Source organism: Triticum urartu, chromosome 1A, assembly GCF_056163025.1.
Source record: "Triticum urartu cultivar PI428250 chromosome 1A, HENAU_Tu73, whole genome shotgun sequence".
Taxonomy (NCBI): domain Eukaryota; kingdom Viridiplantae; phylum Streptophyta; class Magnoliopsida; order Poales; family Poaceae; genus Triticum; species Triticum urartu.
Genome location: NC_141873.1, coordinates 406096121 through 406118844, shown reverse-complemented (window position 1 = coordinate 406118844; position 22724 = coordinate 406096121).

Sequence of the window (22724 nt, the reverse complement as noted above, 5' to 3'; positions counted from 1 at the left end):
GTCGTGATCACCATCGTCACCGGCGCGACACCTTGATCTCCATCGTAGCATCGTTGTCGTCTCGCCAAGCTTGTGCTTCCACAACTATCGCTACGATTTAGTGATAAAGTAAAGCATTACATCGCGATTGCATTGCATATAATAAAACGACAACCATATGGCTCCTGCCAGTTGCCGATAACTCGGTTACAAAACATGATCATCTCATACAATAAAAATCAGCATCATGTCTTGACCATATCACATCACAACATGCCCTGCAAAAACAAGTTAGACGTTCTCTACTTTGTTGTTGCAAGTTTTACGTGGCTGCTACGGGCTTAAGCAAGAACCAATCTTACCAACGCATCAAAACCACAACGACAGTTTGTCAAGTTGGTGCTGTTTTAACCTTCGCAAGGACCGGGCGTAGCCACACTCGGTTCAACTAAAGTTGGAGAAACTGTCACCCGCAAGCCACCTCTGTGCAAAGCACGTCGGGAGAACCGGTCTCGCGTAAGCGTACGCGTAATGTCGGTCTGGGCCGCTTCATCCAACAATACCGCCAAACCAAAGTATGACATGCTGGTAAGCAGTATGACTTATATCGCCCACAACTCACTTGTGTTCTACTCGTGCATATAACATCAACATATAAAACCTAGGCTCGGATGCCACTGTTGGGGAACGTAGTAATTTCAAAAAATTTCCTATGCACACGCAAGATCATGGTGATGCATAGCAACGAGAGGGGAGAGTGTGATCTACGTACCCTTGTAGACCAACAGCGGAAGCGTTGTGATAACGCGGTTGATGTAGTCGTACGTCTTCACGATCCGACCGATCCAAGCACCGTTACTCCGGGACCTCCGAGTTCTTGGCACACGTTCAGCTCGATGACGATCCCCGGGCTTCGATCCAGCAAAGCGTCGGGGAGGAGTTCCGTTAGCACGACGGCGTGGTGACGATCTTGATGTTCTACCATCGCAGGGCTTCGCCTAAGCACCGCTACAATATGACCGGGGTGGAATATGGTGGAGGGGGGCACCGCACACGGCTAAGGAACGATCACGAAGATCAACTTGTGTTCATGGGGTGCCCCTTGCCTCAGTATATAAAGGATGGAGGAGGAGGAGGCCGGCCAAGGCACTTGGTGCGGCCAGGATGTGGAGTCCTACTAGGACTCCAAGTCCTAGTAGGAGTCCACCAAGAGGGGAGGAAGGGAGAAGGAAGTGGAGAAGGAAAGGTGGCTGGCCCCCTTTTCCCTAGTCCAATTCGGACTAGAGGGGAGGGGGGGCGCAGCAGCCCCTTGGCCCTTTCTCCTCTTCCCACTAAAGCCCATCAAGGCCCATTGCTTCTCCCGTAACTACCCGGTACTCCGAAAAATACCCGAATCACTCGAAACCTTTCCGATGTCCGAATATAGTCGTCCAATATATCGATCTTTACGTCTCGACCATTTCGAGAGTCCTCGTCATGTCCCCGATCTCATCCGGGACTCTGAACTCCTTCGGTACATCAAAACTCATAAACTCGTAATATAACTGTCATCGAAACCTTAAGCGTGCGGCGGTTCGAGAACAATGTAGACATGACCGAGACACGTCTCCGGTCAATAACCAATAGCGGGACCTGGATGCCCATATTGGCTCCTAGATATTCTACGAAGATCTTTATCGGTCAGACCGCATAACAACATACGATGTTCCCTTTGTCATCGGTATGTTACTTGCCCGAGATTCGATCGTCGGTATCTTAATACCTAGTTCATTCTCGTTACCGGCAAGTCTCTTTACTCGTTCCGTAATACATCATCTCACAACTAACTCATTAGTTGCAATGCTTGCAAGGCTTATGTGATGTGCATTACCGAGAGGGCCCAGAGATACCTCTCCGACAATCGGAGTGACAAAACCTAATCTCGAAATACGCCAACCCAACATGAACCTTTGGAGACACCTGTAGTACTCCTTTATAATCACCCAGTTACGTTGTGACGTTTGGTAGCACCCAAAGTGTTCCTCCGGTAAACGGGAGTTGCATAATCTCATAGTTATAGGAACATGTATAAGTCATGAAGAAAGCAATAGCAACATACTAAACGATCAGGTGCTAAGCTAATGGAATGGGTCATGTCAATCAGATCATTCACTTAATGATGTGATCCCATTAATCAAATAACAACTCATTGTTCATGGTTAGGAAACATAATCATCTTTGATTAACGAGCTAGTCAAGTAGAGGCATACTAGTGACACTTTGTTTGTCTATGTATTCACACAAGTATTATGTTTCCGGTTAATACAATTCTAGCATTAATAATAAACATTTATCATGATATAAGGAAATAAATAATAACTTTATTGTTGCCTCTAGGGCATATTTCCTTCAGGGTAATCTTTACACATCCCATGTACTGAATAAGAAAGGGATAAAAAATTGGCTTACAATCGCCACTTCACACAATACATAAATATAGCATTACAACATCTAGAATACAATCACGGTCCGACTACGGAACCAAGATAAAATAAGACCACCCCTAATGCAAAAGATCCCCGATCGCCCCGACTGGGCTCCACTACTGATCAACTGAAAATGAAACAACACAACGAACACGATCTTCATCGAGCTCCTCCTTGAGCTCGGCTGCGTCACCTGCACTGTTATCATCGGCACCTGCATCTGTTTTTGGAAGTAAACTGTGAGTCATGGGGACTCAGCAATCTCACACCCTCGCGATCAAGACTATTTAAGCTTATGGGTAGGAAAAGGTAGTGAGGTGGAGCTGCAGCAAGCACTAAGCATAGATGGTGGCTAACTTACGCAAATGAGAGCGAGAAGAGAAGCACAGCGCGGTCGTGAACTAGAAGTGATCAAGAAGTGATCCTGAAACTACTTACGATCAAGCATAACTCCAACGCCGTGTTCACTTCCCGGACTCCACCGGAAAGAGACCATCACGGCTACACACGCGGTTGATGCATTTTAATTAAGTTAAGTTTCAAGTTCTCTACAACCGGACATTAACAAATTCCCATCTACCCATAACCGCGGGCACGGCTTTCGAAAGTTCAAAACCCTGCAGGGGTGTCCCAACTTAGCCCATCACAAGCTCTCACGGTCAACGAAGGATATTCCTTCTCCCAGGAAGACCCGATCAGACTCGGAATCCCGGTTACAAGACATTTCGACAATGGTAAAACAAGACCAGCAAGACCACCCGCTGTGCCGACAAATCCCGATAGGAGCTGCACATATCTCGTTCTCAGGGCACAGCGGATAAGCTATGCGTATAGGAGCCGACGTAACCCAAGTTTCCAAGGGATGGCCGTGCACGGTGCTCTAGTTTGGACCAACACTCAGAGGAGCACTGGCCCAGGGGTTTAAATAAAGATGACCCTTGAGTCTGCAGAACCCAAGGAAAAAAGGCTTAGGTGACAAATAGTAAAACTAAGGTTGGGCCTTGCTGGAGGAGTTTTATTCAAGGCAAACTGTCAAGGGGTTCCCATTATAACCCAACCACGTAAGGAACGCAAAATCAAGGAACATAACACCGGTATGACAGAAACTAGGGCGGAAAGAGTGGAACAAAACACCAGGCATAAGGCCGAGACTTCCACCCTTTACCAAGTATATAGATGCATTAAAGTAAACAAGATATAATAATGATATCCCAACAAAAATCCATGTTCCAACATGGAACAAACTTCATCTTCACCTGCAACTAACAACGCTATAAGAGGGGCTGAGCAAAGCGGTAACATAGCCAAACAACGGTTTGCTAGGACAAGGTGGGTTAGAGGCTTGACATGGCAATATGGGAGGCATGATAAAGCGAGTGGTAGGTATCGCAGCATAGCAAAAGAGCGAGCAACTAGCAAGCAAAGATAGAAGTGATTTCGAGGGTATGGTCATCTTGCCTGCAAAGTTCTCCAAGAAGATGAAAGCTTGATCCTCGTAAGCATACTCAACGGGCACCTCGAACATGAACTCGTCTCCCGGCTCTACCCAAGGCAAGAACACAAACAAAGGAACCAACAATCAAACACGGTGCAATGCGCAAGCAACATGATGCAGAACATGGCATGATATGCGGGATATGATATGCAATGCATATGCGTGCTTCAGAAGGAAAAGATTGAACCAGGCCTCAACTTGGCAAAACAAGAGTGCCACTGGAAAGATGAGTTGGTTTCGGTCGAAATCGATATAAAGATCACCGGAATCGGATGCACGGTTTGCAAATGGCAAGCAAAACAATAAAGGCATCATTCTGCGATTAACAAGACGATGCCATCTAGAATGCAACAAGAAACTAAGCTATTGCACTCTAACATAACAACAAAGCACATCGCAGTGATCCACTCAAGATTGTTGACAAAATATGAACACGGAGCTACGGCTAAATCACACAATAGCAGGCTCAAACAAGCATGGCAAAAGTGCAAAAGATATCAGCTTCACAGACTTAGTGAAAATACTAACATGCCAGGAATTAACATCAGGAAGCAATGTTTAGAGCAAGATAACAACATGCTACAGGAACATATCATAGCAATACAAGGCATGGCATGAATCTACTCAAAGCATATAACAAAAGTCCCTTACTGACCATAAGCCAAAAAGGATCATAAGATACGATGGCACCCATGTAAACTTAGCAAGTTTCGTTAACAGATTCAGACTTAGCAGAAAAACTGGACATGGCATAAACAGAGTTACGAAGGCATGTTTGTGAGCTCGATGCACTCAACACAAGGCATTGCATGACAAACTAAGCATACACCCAGCAAGAAGACATGATCAAGAAGCTAACCATGGCAAGAACAATCTCATAGCATGCATGGATCAACTACAACAACCTTGGCAAAATTGATTAACATGTAAACAATCTGCCAGGAACATTTTATAGCAAAAGTAGAGCAAGATTGAGTCATGCTAGGGTACTCCATAAATGAAAACAGGGACATGGATGGATAGAGCGTAACAATATCTCAAAATCATCCTTACTGGGCATACTCAAAAGAGGCATGGATCACTCTGTAACAACATGAATACATGGCATAAAAATAACATCAGGGAAAGGACTTAGTGAAATTCTAAGTCTCTGAAATCAGCAACATCACGAGAGCTACTTTGCATGCATGTTCTAGTCACCACATTGATCACAAAAATACATGGCATACACCCCTGTAAAGATGGCATGGCATAGCCCAAAACACATGTAGAGCTCATGCTCATAGGAGGCACACAATAATCATGGCAAAATGACAAATGCTCATAATCTGATAAGAATCAGGAACTAACATTATGAAGCACTCTTGCATCAACAATTAGGGCATCAAGATGGACTCAAACAAGCATGGTGCAATGGAACAAAATGAAGAGCACATCATGATGAACATTTTGATATATCACACGCGCAAAACGGAGCTACGGATGATGAGATATGGTGCAATGAATATAGCTAGAAAATCTTAGAAACTGGGGACTTAGTGGAAATTAGCACCTCGGGGAAAAGTCAATGGGCGAGGTGGCGGCGGATCTCGCCGGAGCCAGGGAAGAAGATGGCCGAAGAGGAGGGGGGCCGGCGAGGGGGGCGCCGGATCCGGCCCTCCCGCGGCCGGATCTGGCTGGGGCGGCGCCGTGGTGGGTGAACGGCGGCGGCGGACGGCGCGGAGGGCGGAGCAAGGCGTGTGGCGTGAGGGGCGGGGCGCGCCGGCGAGGTCGGCGGGGAGGCACGCCGGCAGGGAGGCGCTCTGGCGCGACGGCCGAGGGCGGCGGGCGGCGCGGCGACGAAGGGCGGCGGCGGGGCACGCGGACGCTCGGGCGGCGGCGAGGGAACGGGCCCCGCGAGCCAGGCATGGGCCTCGCGGGCCGGTGGGAGGCGCGAGGCGGCAGGCGCCCACGTGGCGGCGGCGGAGTGACGTGGCGGCCCGTGGTTGGTCCGCGCAACGTGTTCGGCGGACATGTCCAGCGGCGCGGTGGAGAAGGGACTAGGGTTTGGACCCGAAAATTCGGAGGGGGGGTGTTTATATAGGTAGAGGGAGCTAGGAGAGTCCAAATGAGGTGCGGTTTTCGGCCACGCGGTCGTGATCGAACGACCGAGAGGATGGTGGGGGTATGGATGGGCCACTTTGGAGGGGTGTTGGGCTGCAACACACACGAGGCCTTTACGGTTCCTCGGTTAACCGTTGGAGTATCAAACGGACTCCAAATGGCACGAAACTTGACAGGCGGTTTATCGGTAGTGAACCAAGGTTGCTCGGCAAATCTCGGTCCAATCCGAGAACGTTCAACACCCGCACACGAAAAGAGGCCAAAGGAGGGCGCCGAAGGACATAGGAGCGCCGGATTGCAAAATGGACAACGGGGAAAATGCTCGGATGCATGAGACGAACATGTATGCAAATGCGATGCACATGATGACATGATATGAAATGCATGACACGCAAAAAAATGACAAGGCAACAACAGCGAATAACTGGAAGACACCTGGCGCAACGGTCTCGGGGCGTTACACTACGTGACGAATCGCCGCGGACTGACACCGTGAAGCGGTACGCGTGCCTTAAAGGTGTGAGGCATCCTTCGCGAAGACCATGGTTCATTGGCCAAAGATCAAGCCAATGGATATGGCCACTGGTCCTCCGCCCGTTGGAAAGGAGCACCACCGCCCCGAACTATATTTCGCACAAGTTACGGAAGGTGCTCGGGCGATAGAGGGCCAGTTCTCAAAGGATGAAATCATTGAATTATTTGGTATTAAGTTGTCACCCAAAAAATTTTCTTTATAATGCGGTCCGCTTGTATTATATATTATGTTGTTTAATTTTGACTCCCGCGTGGCTGCTTATTATTCTGAAACTTACTAGTCATTGGCTTCAGCCCCCAAGCGAATAGAATGAGGGTGTTTCATCTCCGCACTGTTACCCTTAGCTAACGTCTTGGTGCCCGAAGGCGGTAGTGCTCGAGAGAGCCCAGGCAATCAGACTATGCAGCTTTATTGCTTTCACTTAGCCATAAGAGCTTGACGGCGGGGACTAATGACTAGCCCCCCAAGTTTTGTGGCATACAAGGGAGCCGAGGCATGCCTTTGTGACCACTTGGTTTGTTATAGGATGAACCCTGCATATGACATGGATAAATCACCAACGATTTCTTAGTTTAACAATTGTCGCCGGATCGCTGACCAGTTCTCGTACTATGACGGTTAGTTTTTGGCTTTCTCCCCTGAGGTGCTTAACTGGACTAGCCAGAAGTACAACCGCAGGGGTTCTTTGCCTTCTTAGCCGAACGTGTGAAACATAAGAAAGCAAGCATAGGAGCCGAGCAACCCAACTATTGACCCAAGACATAGTTCGGCATTGATGCATATAATGCAATATCCGAGACGTCGAGCACACAATGAGAAGTGGTCTCGGACTTGGTATATAGATCTGATTGGAAAATCAAATCTTCGGTCGATTAACCGAGTTGTATTTGCTACACATTGTGTGCCTGCCTGTTGGATTTCGGGTTCCGGCAGACCCTTGAGGTTCGAACACTGGGGTGCACGCGGAGATTTCGCCTCCTACCTACCTGCACCCCTCCACCATGCTAGGATCTAAACTAAGGAAAGAACAACACAAGAGACACAGGGTTTATACTGGTTCGGGCCACCATTGTGGTGTAATACCCTACTCCAGTGTGTGGTGTGGTGGATTGCCTCTTGGGCTGATGATGATGAACAATACAAGGAAGAACAGCCTCGCGAGGGTCTGTTCTTGGCTGGGGCGACGAACTGCTCGGAGGAGTTCAGTCACCTTTCTCTCTCTCTCTCTCTCTCTCTCTCTCTCTGCTTTCCTCCAACTAACCGACCCCTTGCTGTGTGGGTGGCTGGTCCTATTTATAGAGGCCCTAGTCCTCTTCCCAAATATCGAGCGGGAAGGAAGCCAACAATGGCGGGCTAATTTGAAGGGGGGTAGCAAGTATCAGCTATCCTGACAAAAGTAGTCTTCGCCTGCGCAAAGCTCTGGTGATGACGCCGTCTTGGGCTCCATGGTGACCTCCGTCTCATAGTCCTCCTGGTCTTGGTCTCGTTGCACCGAAATGGCAACCTTTGTCTGATGCCTCGGTACTCCGCGGCTGCGCTTGCCCCCTTTGCACCAAAGAGGAAAGGAGGACGCTGCGCGGACTAGCACCCGCCTGGCGCCCTGAGTCGTCATGGTTTGCGTCATGGACACCTCGTGAGGTACCCCGCCTTGATCTCTCCGCCCCCTCGTGAGCCAGCCTGATGAGGCCGTGTCTGAGGAAGCTTCGCGTCATCCGCCCCACGAGGCTTGGCCCCTCGCGAGGGTCTTGGGTTTGTGTTGGTGAAGACGGGCCGTGCTAGCCCCCCCTTTGAGCCACGCTGCAGGCCGCAGGCAGGCAAGTCTGGGGACCCCCGTTCCCAGAACACCGACAGTAGCCCCCGGGCCCAAGGCGCGCCCGGGCTTGACCGTGCAGGGAGGCGGAAGGGCAAGAGCGAAGCGCCGCGGGCCCTAACAGCCTGCAGCCTTGGGCACCGCGTGGCGGTTGATTGGACGTGGGCGGCATTGTTCCCCCGCGCCCTCCTTATCTTGCGCTGTGCTAGGCGGACCCGTAGTTGTACACAGCCGTTCCCCTTTTATCGCTCGAGCGCCCTCTGTCCGTCCTCCGCTCGAACTCCGGTTTCTGTTTTCAAATCAATCTCGAACCTCCCTCCCCCCTTCCCATCGCCATGGCTCCGACGAAGAAGGGGAGAGGGAAGAAACCTGTGTCTCCGCCTTGCTCGCCGCCGTCGGCGGCCCCCGCCGAGGGCTTGGGCAAGGTCAGCTTGGCTCTGGACACCATCTTCAATGAATGCGGGAGGACGACGGTCTGGCCCGCGTCCCACTTCTCCATCGATAGGACAGCCACCGAGGTCCCGTATCTTGCCGACGCCCTGTGGGCGGGTCTGGTTCCCCCCTTTCCTGATTTCTTCAATGCCGTGCTTTCCCACTATCAGATCCACATGATGCATCTGGGTCCTGAATCCATCACCCTCCTTTCGGTCTTCGCCTTTGTTTGCGAAGCTATGGTGGGCATCCCTCCTTCGGTTGCCTTGCTGCGCCACTTCTTCTCGTTGCATCTTGTCGACCCTACCCAATGCTGGGCTTGCGTGAGCTTCGTTGCCGCGCCTGAGATGGCGGCCTCTGGGATTGACTTCAAGCTCCCCCTGCCCGCGGTCGGGTTCCGCGAGCGGTGGCTATATGTGGACGCAGGGGTGCCCAGCCCCCTGCTATTGGAGCCGACCTCGCCTGCCGTCCCCAATTCGGGCTGGGGCCAGGAGACGCTTGAGAGCCCCCGGCTCGTCTTCGTCTGGCGCCGCTTCACGCTCTTGAGGTCGCTTGGCGTGAAAGCGCCCAAGGTGGTGAAGGAGTTCCTGCTATGCCGCGTTGCTCCTCTTCAACGCCACTCTCGCCGGATGTGCGCCTTCCGTGGGCGCGAGGATCGTATGAGGCTCCAGGAAGAGGACCTGACTCCTGAGGTGCTGAGGACGGCGCTCTTGACCCTGGCTGGGGACCCCAACCCCGGCAGCGTTCGGCAGGGAGGGGCCTTGTTGTACCTCTGCCAGAGCAGGGGTGACTTTGTGAAGCAGATGCCTGTCTTTGATGAGTGGGGGCCGCGCCCCGCCGGCCTTCAGGGGCCTCGCGAGAACCCAGTGGTGGTGACTGCCCTACCAGTCGGCCAAGGCGACTCATCCTCGAGTGGCGGAGCAGGAAGGCACGAGGCGCCAGAGGCCGAGGGGACTCCCGGCGCGGTGACAGCGCCGGGCGAGGCTCATGAGGAAGCAGCTCTTGGGGCCCGTGCCGCTGAGGCTGAGGGTGGCGAGCAGCTGCCCTCAGTGCCTGCAACTGGGGCCCCTGAGGCTCCAGCTGCGTCTCTTGGGGAGGCAATTGGCAGCGCACATCAGGCAGGCGCCTCTGCCGCCGATTGCCTTGACGCTCCGTCTTCGTCGAAGGTTGATCCATGCACCCAACTCTTGGGCCGCTTCCGCGTGAACTTCGAGGCTCTCCGGAAGAGAAGGGAGGCCTTGGGTGACGATTACCCTTGTCGCCTGCTGAAGCATAGGAAGTACTTCGCCACTGATGAGTAAGCCTTCTCCTTTCCTGACTCCCGATCCTTCTGTTACTTGTACTGACCCTTGCTCCGCAGGCCCCTTCCAGCCGAGCTTGCGGAGACGGATGAGGAGCCGTCCCCCTTGGCTTCGCCCCCTCCACCGTCCTCGAGTGCTCCAAGCAGCGGAGCCCTTGTGGTGAGGGCGATCGAAGAGGCGAACCATCCCGAGGCGCACCGTGGCCCCACGCACCTCGTGATCCTCCTTCGCGGGCGTTCGCGTGGCATAGCCAGCCTGCCATGGGCCTCTCGCCTGGTCGTGAACTGTGATTGGCTGAGGCGCTTCCTGCGCTCTTCTCCTGAGGACGGGCTGGCCCCAGGCCGGGCTTCTGACGCGGCGTGCCCAGCCGTCGCGAGGGTGCCAGCCCCCAGCCCCCAGCCCGGAGGGGGAGTGCTGACTCGCTGCCCCCGGCGCTTGCTTGGGGCGGATGATGGTGTGGAAGATGTGCTCGAGCGCGCTCAGGAGCGTCGCGCTCTCCGCCAAGGATTCCTTTGAAGGGCGACTGACGCAGTGAGCCTGCTTGGTGAGGAGCTTGCTGATGAAGACGCGCGCCTTGAGGCCGAGGGCCTACGCCTGGCTGTAGAGAGGCGCGAGCTGGAGGGCGCCATCGCCCTTGCGCGCCGTCAGCGTGATCTTGATGAAGCAGAGGCCAAGGCGTCATTGGTGGCCTCTCGGGAGGCCCGGTCTTGGGCCGCTGAGGAGGCTCGGGAAGCTGACCGGCGGCGAACGGCTGCGGAGGAGCGGGCTCGGGAGCTTCTGGCCTGGTGCCACTCGCTGGAGGAGCAGGTGGAGCTACACGAGGCAGCCCTCACGTCGATGAAGGTGGCCTCTGGCAACTCAGCAGAGCTCCAGAAGCGTGAGGAGGCGCTGACACTGGAAGCCACCGAACGTACCCGCAAGTACGAGCGTCTGGAGACGAGGGAGCGCTTGGTGACGCAGGCGGAGGATGATGTTGCTGCACAGGAAGCCCGCGTCCTGGAGGAGGTCGGACGTCGAGTGGCGATGGCGCATTTGAACCTCGAGCACGAGTTCGAAGAGAAGCTGGGGTTGATCCGGGCCGAAGCTGAAGGCAGGACTGCTGCTTTGAGGGCCAAGCTGGAGGAGGCGGTGCGGCGGGCCGATGCTTCCCGGGCCGCCCTTGAGGTGGCGCGAGGTGAGTTAACCACCTCCCAGGCTGAGGTGCTCCTTCTTCGCCAGCGGGTGGAGGAGGCTGAGGCCGTTGCGCGTCAGAATGCGGACGAGATACGTCAGCGGCGGATCTTGGAGCATGAGCACGGCCCCATGCTCACCACTCTCCGGGAGAGAGCCAACGCGGCCTTGGGCAACATCTGTGAGGAGGCCGTCGGTGAGCCGCGCGCAATCAACTACGCGGGCAATCTCCAGTTCTTCACTGATGTGGTGACGCAGGTGGAGGCGCGGTCGACCAGGGCTGACAGGTTGGTGGAGGAGAGGAGCCGCGCCCTGCTCAGGCGCGCCTTTTCTCGCGTCTTCGGTCACCTCCGGAACATGGATCCCCATTTTGATTTTGATGCCGTCATCGCCCCAGTCCCCCAGGCTATCCGAGGCGACCTGGCGCACTAGGTGGAGGGCAATGTGGACACTCTTATCAGGGTCTTTGCCTCAGACAATGATGATGCGATCGTGGCGGCCGACGAGGGCGGCGCGATGGGCGGCCCTGACACCGCTGGCGGCGACGCGGACAGCGATGGCGAGTTCAGCGGCGCCAGCAACGGCTCGGGCGGTGCTCCTGAGGATGCATTGGGGGATTCGTCCGACTGACTGTACATCGTTCCTGCTTCCTTACCCTGCATGAATAGAACTCAGGTTTTGGCCTGATGACTGTGAGAGCATTTTGGAGGGGGGGCCCTCATGTAAAACTTGTGTTTATCATATCGATGGAAGCTACATCGCCCATGCGCCCACGCCAAGTGGCTGGCTTAAGCGACGCGCTGGTCGGCTGGTATACCTTTGTTCCGCGCTGGCCCTGAGGCACCCCGCGGGGGTTGTGGTGTCCTGAGTATCCCCTGATTAAATTCGTAGGATCTGCAGTAAAACACCCTCCTGAGAGGACGCGGCGGCGGCAGTCTGGGCTGCGCGCAAGCTAGGCCTGACCCGGCTCGTGAGAGGCTCGCGAGGGGAGGCGGCTGAGGCGAAGTGGTAACCAAAACGCGAGAAATTGCTCGAACGAGACTAAGCACCCCTTCCCCGAACACACGCAAATCTCAAATTCGAATCCAACTTGAATCCAGCGGGGAAAAGCGACAACCAAGGGGAAGAGCAATGAAAGCAAACAAAAGGCCGCGTCCGGCACTTAGTCTAGTCTTGGACGTCTTCTCACCAGCGCGGAGCTAAGTGCTGCCATTTGGCGTGGGAGGGAGCCCCAGGGCCTGAGGCCGGCACCCCTGAGACTCCAGGGCGTGTACAGCCCCACTCATTATTACGTGAGAGTGTCACGGGGCGGCGAGCTTCACAGGCACTGGGCCTTCTTCACAGGTACTGGCCTTGCTTCATATCGCCAGATAAGGGCCCCGCCTTGCGCCACACTCTAGTGCCATCAACAATGACCGGAAACCAGGACGCCGCCGATGGGGTAGAGCAATCGCCAGCGGTTCCCCCCACGACCACGGGTCCTCCGCCGGGGGCAGGCCCTGGGGCACCTCCCCAGCGGAGGGCCTACCTCCTGAGAACACCTTGCTCCGAACGTTGCGGTGGTGATGTCGAATCCCTGCCCCTCTCCTGCAGCCCCCTGCGTCCTCCTCCCGAGGGGTAGGAGGCTGTGGGAGCGGGGCAGCTGCCCGCTGCGGCAACCTGCACCTCCTGTGATCCATGGTTAGCGTATGCTTGCTGAAGAATTAGCGGTACCCGATAATCGTTGCTTCCAGCGTGCCTAGTGGGACCGTCCCAAGACTCCTAGAAGGGCTCAGCTTCTGGCGCCTCGTCCCCCCGGCTTGGGCTGAGGAGCGAGCCTGGTTCATCCTCGTGTGAGTGTCCTTGGTCCATCATGAGGGGCACGTATTCCTCTGGCGCCGCCACCCCGAAGGCCACGCCATAGTGCTCTGCGCGCCACGCGGTCCTGCCTGACGCGCCTACTGTGGGGTGGCAGCGCGGCTGTCCACTGGGGCCGCGGGTCGCATCGAGCCCTTCTTCTTCACGGACCAGGAGCGGGGGCTGCGCCGCCGCCGGTCCGGTGCTGACAGCCTCGCTGGTGTTGGAGTAGCCTTGGAGCCCGCGGGCGTGCGCGGGGCCCCCGCGTGGGCCGTCCTGGGTTGGAGATAGGAGCTGGGTGCAGAAGGGGTGAGCCCCCGAGGCGGCGAAGCCCAGGAGCTCTGCCACCCGCTCCAGCAGCACGTCACGGCCGCCCTCTAGCAGTCTGCACTGCAGCAGCTCTCGGGCCACCGTGAGTGCGGCCCTCGAGTTCGCTTGCTCCCGGCGGGTGTACGGTGTCGTGGTCGCGGTGTGATTGGAGGCCCTTGCTGCCAACCGCGCCTGCTGCGGTGTGAGAGCTGTCGAAGCCTGTCCGCGTCGCGTGTTGGCGAGTCATGCCTTTAATAGGGGCCTTGAGATGTAGCCCTGCCGAACATAGCTTGACGCTGAGTGAGTCCAGAGTCGTACCCGTGGTCGTTCGAGGACGTGCCGATGTCGTAGTTCGGTTGAGCCGAACATGTGGAGATATGTGTTTGATATCATCCCCCACGATCGCCCATGGTATCTCGAGCGCAAAGTTGTGTTGATGACGTACATAGAGCGCGACGCAGGTGGGCATGCCATGGGGAGCGCGTCCCTATTTGCGGCGAACGCAGGCGGGCTCCCATGACGGGGATCGGGCTCGAGCCCATTTAGTTGTATCTCTGGCCTTAAAGTGGGCTGATACTTCGGCCCATTGGCAACGGCTTGGTCTTCGGCCGCCAGGGCCGCAGTGTGTTTCTCGGTCCAGAGTGAACGCTCTTCGTGTTGTCGTTGATTGTTATGACGCCCGAGGGACCAGGCATCTTCAGCTTGAGGTAGGCGTAATGTGGGACGGTGTTAAATTTGGCAAACGCCGTTCGGCCGGGGAGGGCATGATAGCCACTTTCGAATGGAGTGATACCGAAGATCAAGTCTTCGCTTTGGAAGTTATCCGGTGAACCAAATACCACTTCAAGAGTTACCGTGCCTGAGCATCGCGCCTCTATGCCCGGAATAACCCCCTTAAGGGAGGTGTTGCTAGGTTTGATCCTTGACGGATAGATCCCCATTTTCCTCACTGTGTCTGCATAAATCAGATTGAGGCTACTGCCCCCGTCCATTAGGACTCTCGTGAGGTGGTACCCATCGATAATGGGGTCCAGTACCAGGGCCGCCGATCCTCCATGACGAATACTGGTAGGATGGTCTCTGTGGTAAAGGTGATCGGGCAAGCCGACCACGTGTTGAATTTCAGCGCTACGGGCTCGACGGCGTATACATCTCATAGCATGCGCTTCCTCTCCTTCCTTGGTATATGGGTGGCATAGATCATGTTCACCGTTTTAACCTCAGAAGGGAAGGGTTTTTGGCCTCCACTGTTTGGCCTGTGGGGCTCCTTGTCTCCCTTGCTTCGAGGGCTTTTGCCCGAGTCTTCGGCAAGCTTGCCAGCCTGCTTTATCACCCAAACATCGTGTTGAATTGCTGTTGGAGTGGTTGGCGGGTTTTCCGGTGGTGCCATGAATCTAGTAGGGCCTGTCCAGGATTGCGTCCAGCTTGGTTGGGCCATCCTAGTTGCCTTTAGAAGGCTTTTTCTGTGACCCGGACTTTCGATTACGGAATCCGGCATTCACTACCATCGGCGTTTGTTCTTGTTCCTTCGTGGCTTCCCGTTCTCGTTCCAGACTTCTAAGGTGTCGGGGGTATCAGGGTTGGTGCTTCTATGTAACGCCCCGAGACCGTTGCGCCAGGTGTCTTCCAGTTATTCATTGTCGTTGCCATGTCATTCGCTTGCGTGTTGCATCTTGTCATGTCATCTTGTGCATTGCATCATCATGTTTTCAAAACTTGCATCCGTCATGGTCTCCCCGTTCTTTCCGTTACCCGTTCTGAGCCCAGTCACACTTGCATGCGCCTGCGGCATGTCCGAAATAGTATTTTATAAGTGGCCGGAAAATGTTCTCGGAATGGGTTGAAAGTTGGCGTGTGGTATTATTTTAGTGTAGATAGACCGCCTGTCAAGTTTCATCGCATTCGGAGTTCGTTCGATAGCCCAACCGTTAAACTATAGCGGCATTATAGCCGATCTAATGTCGGACATTTTCGGTCTCCGGAAACAGTTGCCGGGCTGCACTCCTCTCCTCTCATCTCAGCCCAACCCGCTCTCCACAGTCCACCTAGGCACATGCCTACCCCTCTTTGTGCATTGCATCGGACCTCCTCGCGCGCGCGTCCAAAAGCTGTCCCGGACCCGACTCGGACTGTCGTTACCGTTGTTTCCGAATCATCCCCAAACATCTACAAAACATCACCATTTTCTTATTTGGACTCCCTAGCCTATTTTTCTCGACCGCCCGATTACGATCGGACGGACCGAATACCCCCCCTAACCTAATCCAATAACGTATATAAGTGGGCAACCCTAAATTTTAGGTGACCTATCCCATCCTCCCAGCCGCGCCGCCACTCCACCAAATCCCCATCGGGATCCATCCCTCCCCAACCATCGCTCGCCACCTACAGCCTCCAGATCCCCTGTCCCTCCTCGATTCCCACCGAACCACCCAATCAATCCATCGATCCAACATTGTTGATCCCTCGATCCAGGAGCTCTTGCTCGAGGCTCCAAGCTTCCCTGCCTCCACGAACACGAGCGCCCATGGCCTTGTGCCCCTGCTGTCCTAGCAACAGCAGCAGCAACCTCGCCGGAGTAGCCACCGGGGCTTCAGCCATGCTCGTGCCCTCCTCCACGCGCTGCCCCACCGTACCTCTCCTGCAGCCTGAGTCCCTCTCCCCGCGCATCTGTCTCCTCTTGCTGATCCACCTCACCACCAGAGCTCCTTCGCCCGAGCACCCATGGAGAGGGCCTCCCGAGCCTCCTCGCACCGTGCCAGTGAGCCCGCCCTGCCAGCAACCTCCAAGGCCGTCCCTCGTGCGTCGTCCTTCTCCTACTTCCTTCCTTCTTTTCTTCTATGCGTCCTCAACTCCCTCTCAACTCTCTCTGTATAGGAAAACACCATGGCCACCGACCCCTGTCTTGCCTTGGATCTCACCGGGTTACCGCCTCGCTGCATGGATCCGTCGTCCCCGCGCCTCCTGGCCTCCTCCGTGCTCGATTCTCGCCGTTCCCTAGTCCCCCTGCTGCCATGGACGCCAAGCCGACCTTCTTCGAGCCCTGCTTCCCTTTAGGCGGCCCCGTTCGTCTCCAGCCGCGCGCCTGCATCGATGGGGTCAGCGCTCCCGAGCGCGTTGACTACGCCCTGCCTCGCCCCGATCTGCCTGCGTGTCCCGCAGCCAGCGCCAGGCCTCCTCTGCTTCTAGTCGGGCCTCAGCCCATGGGTGAGTTGCTCCCCAGCGCCTCTCTGTTGGCCCAAGTGCAGATTCGGCCCGATGTATATATTTTTCTGCTATGAACGAATTTTGCTATTTCCAGAAAAACTGCATATTTAAAGATTACCCCCCTAGTTTCATGCATTTGATAACTCATCACCCGTGCACCGGATTAAATTAATTTATATATGAAACTTGTTTAAAATTATGTGTAGATTAATAATATGCCATTTTCATCTATGTTTAAAATGTTGTTTGTTTAAACTTGCTTAAATAACTTGCTAAAATGATTTAATTCATAACTAAATAAATGTAGCTCCGTTTTAATTAAACTTTATATGTAAATGGGGTGGGAAAATGCCTAGTTTAACATGGTGGCATTGCTTTGCATGTTTAACAACTCTAAAAGCTTTAGGGCAGAATAGTACCAAACCTTAAAATATGCACATGAGGATTTTCCGGACTTGTTGTTTGTTGTTCCGGCCTCATTTAAACTTGCCTAGATAGGTAGTTTTCATTTGCTTCACCCTCTTGCCATGTTTAATAACATTTAATATTGTTGGGTACATAAACGAGATCGAACTAAATAACTTGAATGTGGTCTCCCGTCAATATGCAACTCGTTTGCATATTGAGCTCCACTTAAATTGTAGGATTGTTTGTGCACTTTGCCATGTCATGCCTCATTAAACCAGACATGCATCATACTTGATTGTGCATCATGCCATGTTCATGTGGTGGTTGTTTACCATGTTTTTTGCTTCTTTCCGATGTTGTTTCTTCGGGTTAGTTCCGATAACATCGCGTTGGTGAGGATCCGTTCAACTACGTCCGTTTGCCTTCTTCATGGACTCGTTCTTCTTCCTTGCGGGATCTCAGCCAAGATGACCATACCCTCGAAATCACTTCTATCTTTGCTTGCTAGTTGCTCGCTCTATTGCTATGCCTATGCTACGATACCTACCACTTGCTATATCATGCCTCCCATATTGCCATGTCAAGCCTCTAACCCACCTTGTCCTAGAAAACCGTTGTTTGGCTATGTTACCGCTTTGCTCGGCCCCTCTTATAGCGTTTCTAGTTGCAGGTGAAGATTGGAGTTTGTTCCATGTTGGAACATGGATATTTTGTTGGGATATCACAATACCTCTTATTTAATTATTGCACCTATATACTTGGTAAAGGGTGGAAGGCTCAGGCTTATGCCTTGTGTTTTGTTCCACTCTTGCCGCCCTAGTTTCCGTCATACCAGTGTTATGTTCCTTGATTTTGCGTTCCTTACACGGTTGGGTATTATGGGAACCCCCTTGACAGTTCGCCTTGAATAAAACTCCTCCAGCAAGACCCCTTGGTTTTACCATTTGCACTAACAACCTATCACCTTCCCTTGGGTTCTGCAGACTCAAGGGTCATCTTTATTTAACCCCCCCCCCCCGGGCCAGTGCTCCTCTGAGTGTTGGTCCGAACTGAGCTGCCTGCGGGGCCACCTCGGGGAAACTTGAGGGCTGGTTTTACTCATAGCTAGACTCATCCGGTGTTGCCCTAAGAACAAGGTACGTGCGACTCCTATCGGGATTTGTCGGCACATCGGGTGGCTTTGCTGGTCTTGTTTTACCATTGTCGAGATGTCTTGTAACCGGGATTCCGAGTCTGATCGGATTGTCTTGGGAGAAGGAATATCCTTCGTTGACCGTGAGAGCTTGTGATGGGCTAAGTTGGGACACCCCTGCAAGGATTTGAACTTCCGAAAGTCATGCCCGCGGTTATGGGCAGATGGGAAGTTGTTAATGTCCGGTTGTAGAAAACTTGACACTTAACTTAATTAAAATGCATCAACCGTGTGTGTAGCTGTGACGGTCTCTTCTCGGCGGAGTCCGGGAAGTGAACACGGGCACGAGTTATGCTTGGACGTAGGTTGTTCTAGGATCACTTCTTGATCATAGTTTCTCGACCGTGCCTTGCCTTCTCTTCTCACTCTCATTTGCGTATGTTAGCCACCATATATGCTAGAGCTTGTTGCAGCCCCACCTCATACCTTTTCCCTACCTATAAGCTTAAATAGTCTTGATCGCGAGGGTGTGAGATTGCTGAGTCCCCGTGACTCACAGATTACTTCCAAAACCAGTTTGCAGGTACCGATGAAACCATGCAGGTGACGCAACCGATCTCAAGGAGGAGCTCGATGAAGATCGTGTTCGTTTTGTTGTTCCGTTTTTCAGTTGATCTGTAGTGGAGCCTAGTTGGGATGATCGGGGATCTGTAGCATTTGGGGTAGTCTTCTTTTATTTTGGTTCCATAGTCGGACCTTGATTGTATCTGGTTGATGTAATGCTTTATTCATGTATTGTGTGTAGTGGCGATTGTAAGCCAACTATGTATCTCTTTCCCTTATGTATTTACATGGGTTGTGTGAAGATTACCTCACTTGCGACATTGCTTACAATGCAGTTATGCCTCTAAGTCGTGCTTCGACACGTGGGAGATATAGCCGCATCGTGGGCGTTACAAGTTGGTATTAGAGCCTTCCCCGACCTTAGGAGCCCCCTGCTTGATAGAATCGCTGGCGTGGTCGAGTCTAGAAAAATGTTTTGAGTCATTTAGGATTATATATATCGGAGAGTAGGATTCTTTTTACTGCTCAGTCCCTTCGTCGCTCTGGTAAGGCATCCTGACGTAGAGTTCTGACTCTTCTCTTCTCAGATTTCACTAAAAAAATTAGGATCACGCGGGTATCTTGGAATCCTTCCGATGGTTTTGTGACGAGAACATTGTTCTTGGTGCCTCCTGACATTTAGGGGTTGTGGCAGTGTCCCGGGGAGTTGAGCTCCGAGGTGTTGTCATCACAATTTTATCGTTGCAGTTCTGGAATACCTGAGTTTCGCCGACATCGAAAATCTCTTTTATGTAGTTGTTGGTGAGATAACCTCGACGCCACCCAGTACTGGGGCGGGAGTTCGGGAGTATTGCCATAACTCGTATAACAGATGCGTTTTGAAGGTTGAGGTAAATGATTTCCGAAGGTTTCTTGGTTATGTGTTGAAGGATGGATACAGCTGGATGTAGGATTTGTGTAGTTTTGGGTGAGATATTATGCTTCCCCTATATCCCCAACACCTGATTGCATAACCGGAAAATTTCGGGAGTATATAAGTGGGAATTCCAGTAGCTCTTAGGATATCTTTCCGACAGATGTATGATATGAAATTGGGGTTCGACGTCTAGTGGTCCGCCTATCCACGGTTGGTTTTACAGTGGTCTCGTTGTGTCTTAAAGAGTCCTTGGCTATGCTGACTCGGGGACGCTTCGTATGGCATGTGCACTGCCTTGTACATGATGGTGCTGTACGATCGAGCCCGTGTAGCCCCCACCACAAAAACTTCGGACGAAATCTCTATCATATGTTTGCTCTGGCTTATTCTGTAAGTCAATCCTTTGTTTTTCTTTTGAGCTATGGTATTCGAGTTGCTTCGAAGTCAAGTGTTGATTCCATACCTTTTTCCTAAGCGGTGTTCTCATACTCCTATGTGAATACTAATCTTTCTCATTTATCGAGATTGTCTTGTCAATCCTTTTCAATCGGTGCTTTCATCTTCAAGTTATTCCATCCACTTCATCCGCAAGATCAACTCAAAGTTTTCGCAACAGTGTTTGTTTCATCCTTCTCCAAGTTGCCTTTGTTTTCCCACCCACCCCTGTTTCTTCAAGGACTCGGATTTCTTAATCAAGTATCCATTTTATCGATGGAAGTCTCTCCATTCTTTTCCGTCAATATTCTAATCTGATGATTCTCATGAAGATTCTAATGGAGCTTCAAGTTCGTCACTCTTCACTCATTTTCTTCTCTGGAGGATTCAATTCAAGCTTTTGGTGTTGATCATATCCTTTTCCTCGTTCCAAATGTTTTCCCATGTCGGTGCACCTCTCTTATTTATTCACCTCTCGCTATTCAATTGTTCCGAAGTGTCGAAGATATATCAGAAGATTCGTGTTTCCACTCTACATTCGTTCAAGCTCTTTCGAGGATGTTATCTCATTCAAGCCATTTAACTCAACCGGTGCTTTCTCTCTTTTAAATCATTCTACGGTGTTTCTTTTGAGTGGGCCCTAACCCACAGGTCTCTTCCCAGGATCTTACCTGACTCTTCTAATTTTCCCGAAGCTATCCTCAAATTTACTCAAAGTTAGACGTAAGAATGAATTATCATCAGTCATATGTGTTTCTTCAAGATCGGTCAAAGTCTTTTCATCATTGGCTCAACCTCTTCGCTTTTGATTCTTTCGGAGTGTCTAAATAATTCATGGTGGTGTTTCTTGTCGAAATTCTCAGATTTTGAAGACCAAAGAAGAGTTTTCCTCCAAATCTTGCTCCATTCTCTTCAAGATTCATGGTTCTAGCTTGATGTCGTCCTCTCATAATTGGTTTTTGATTGTGAGAATTCTTTTCATCCATTCGGAGCATTTCAAGAGTCTTTCAGTTTGATTCTCCGAAGGCCATCATTTCGGGATTATTCATTCTAGCTTTCAGCTCTCGTTCTCCAAATCTTACCAGTGCATCATTCAAATATTCTCTAATCAGCTTGTGATCTCTTTGTTCTCATATAATTATATTCCCACAAGTATCTTTGTTCATTTGCTAATTCTTCCTGGTGTTTCTTTATCTTTTCTTTGTTCATTTTCAATTCTTACGGTGGTTCGTTCAAGAGTTCTCTTCCTTGGTTATCATATCAATTCTTTCGTTCTTTTCAATCCTTCCGGTGGATCGTTGAAGACCTTCCCAAGTTGGCGCTATATCTATCTTAATCTTTTTTACGAGAATAAGTAGTATGCAAAATCCGTTTCTTGTCATCAATTTAAATTGGTGAAGGATAAGCATAATGTAATTCTTATTCTTGTTTCATCGAGTAAATTCAATTCCGTATTCTGGAGGTTCATCAAAGTTCTCGGTTTTCAATTGTGTCATCTTTTCTTTCCCGGAGTTTCAAGCTCTCGCAATGATGTCACCACGAAGATCCATCTAAATCATTACAAGGCTTCACCTTGTGTTTTCAACTTCTCTTTCTTTTTATCATCATTTTGTTACCGGATTTCTTCATGGAGGCTTTACATGGTGGTTCGTCAAGGATTCTTTTCATTCTTCAATTTTTCTTCAAGATCTCTTTCGAAGTTAAGATCTCCAAGCTATACTCCCAAATAAACATGGTGTTCAACACATATCTTGTTTTGAGGAGTTCAAACTTTCTTCTTCTTGCATTCCGAAGCGCAATTTTTTCATATCTCATCTTTTGAGATGGTGTTATGTCATTGTTGATAATTTCCCTTCATGTTTCATGATTCACAAGTTTTCAAGATTGACATATCTAAATCCATCATTTTCTCTTCGCTCAAGACATCTTTTCAACCAATCAACCTCTTCAATGGAATTATCTTGGGTTATATTTCACCTAAAGCCTTCCCTACGGATTGTTGCTATTATGGTGCTTACAAATGACCCAAGTTCTTTTATCCTCCTGGGGGAATAGTTTCTTGTTTCCTTGTTCATATCAATCCAAATACATTGTTTTCGTTAGTGGCAGAATTTCACCTCATAATTTTGAGATGTCTTCTATAAGCCCACATCAAGCTTATCCTTTCATTGTTCGTTTTCCAACAACTCCGTTCGACCCTTCTCCTAAGGATGCCTTCTCAAGCTCTTTTGTGACAGAAGTTGGCATTTTCTTATCCATTCTTTTATTTCAATGATCCATCTTCTATTCTCTCTTCCGGAGGCATTGTGATGTTGCTCTTTTCTCTCATCATCTCGAATTGTGAGGATCGTGTTCTTTTCGTGCTTATCCATTTATCCGGAGTGTTGTGTCCTCTACTCAAGTTCTTTTCGCCTTTTCAAGTCTTGCATCTCTTTTCAACCGGAGTGCTGTCCGAATTTGTTCTCCCTTGTTCCTCTGTCCTAACGGAGTGCTTTCAACTTTGTTCATCTCCGTTCTGATATTTTCTCGAAATGGCTTAACCTTTTCAAGGTTCTTTGGTCTCACTCGTTTGTCAAAGAAGCAACTTAGTTTTACCGCTTATCTTCCTCTTCCATTTCTCTCCGGTG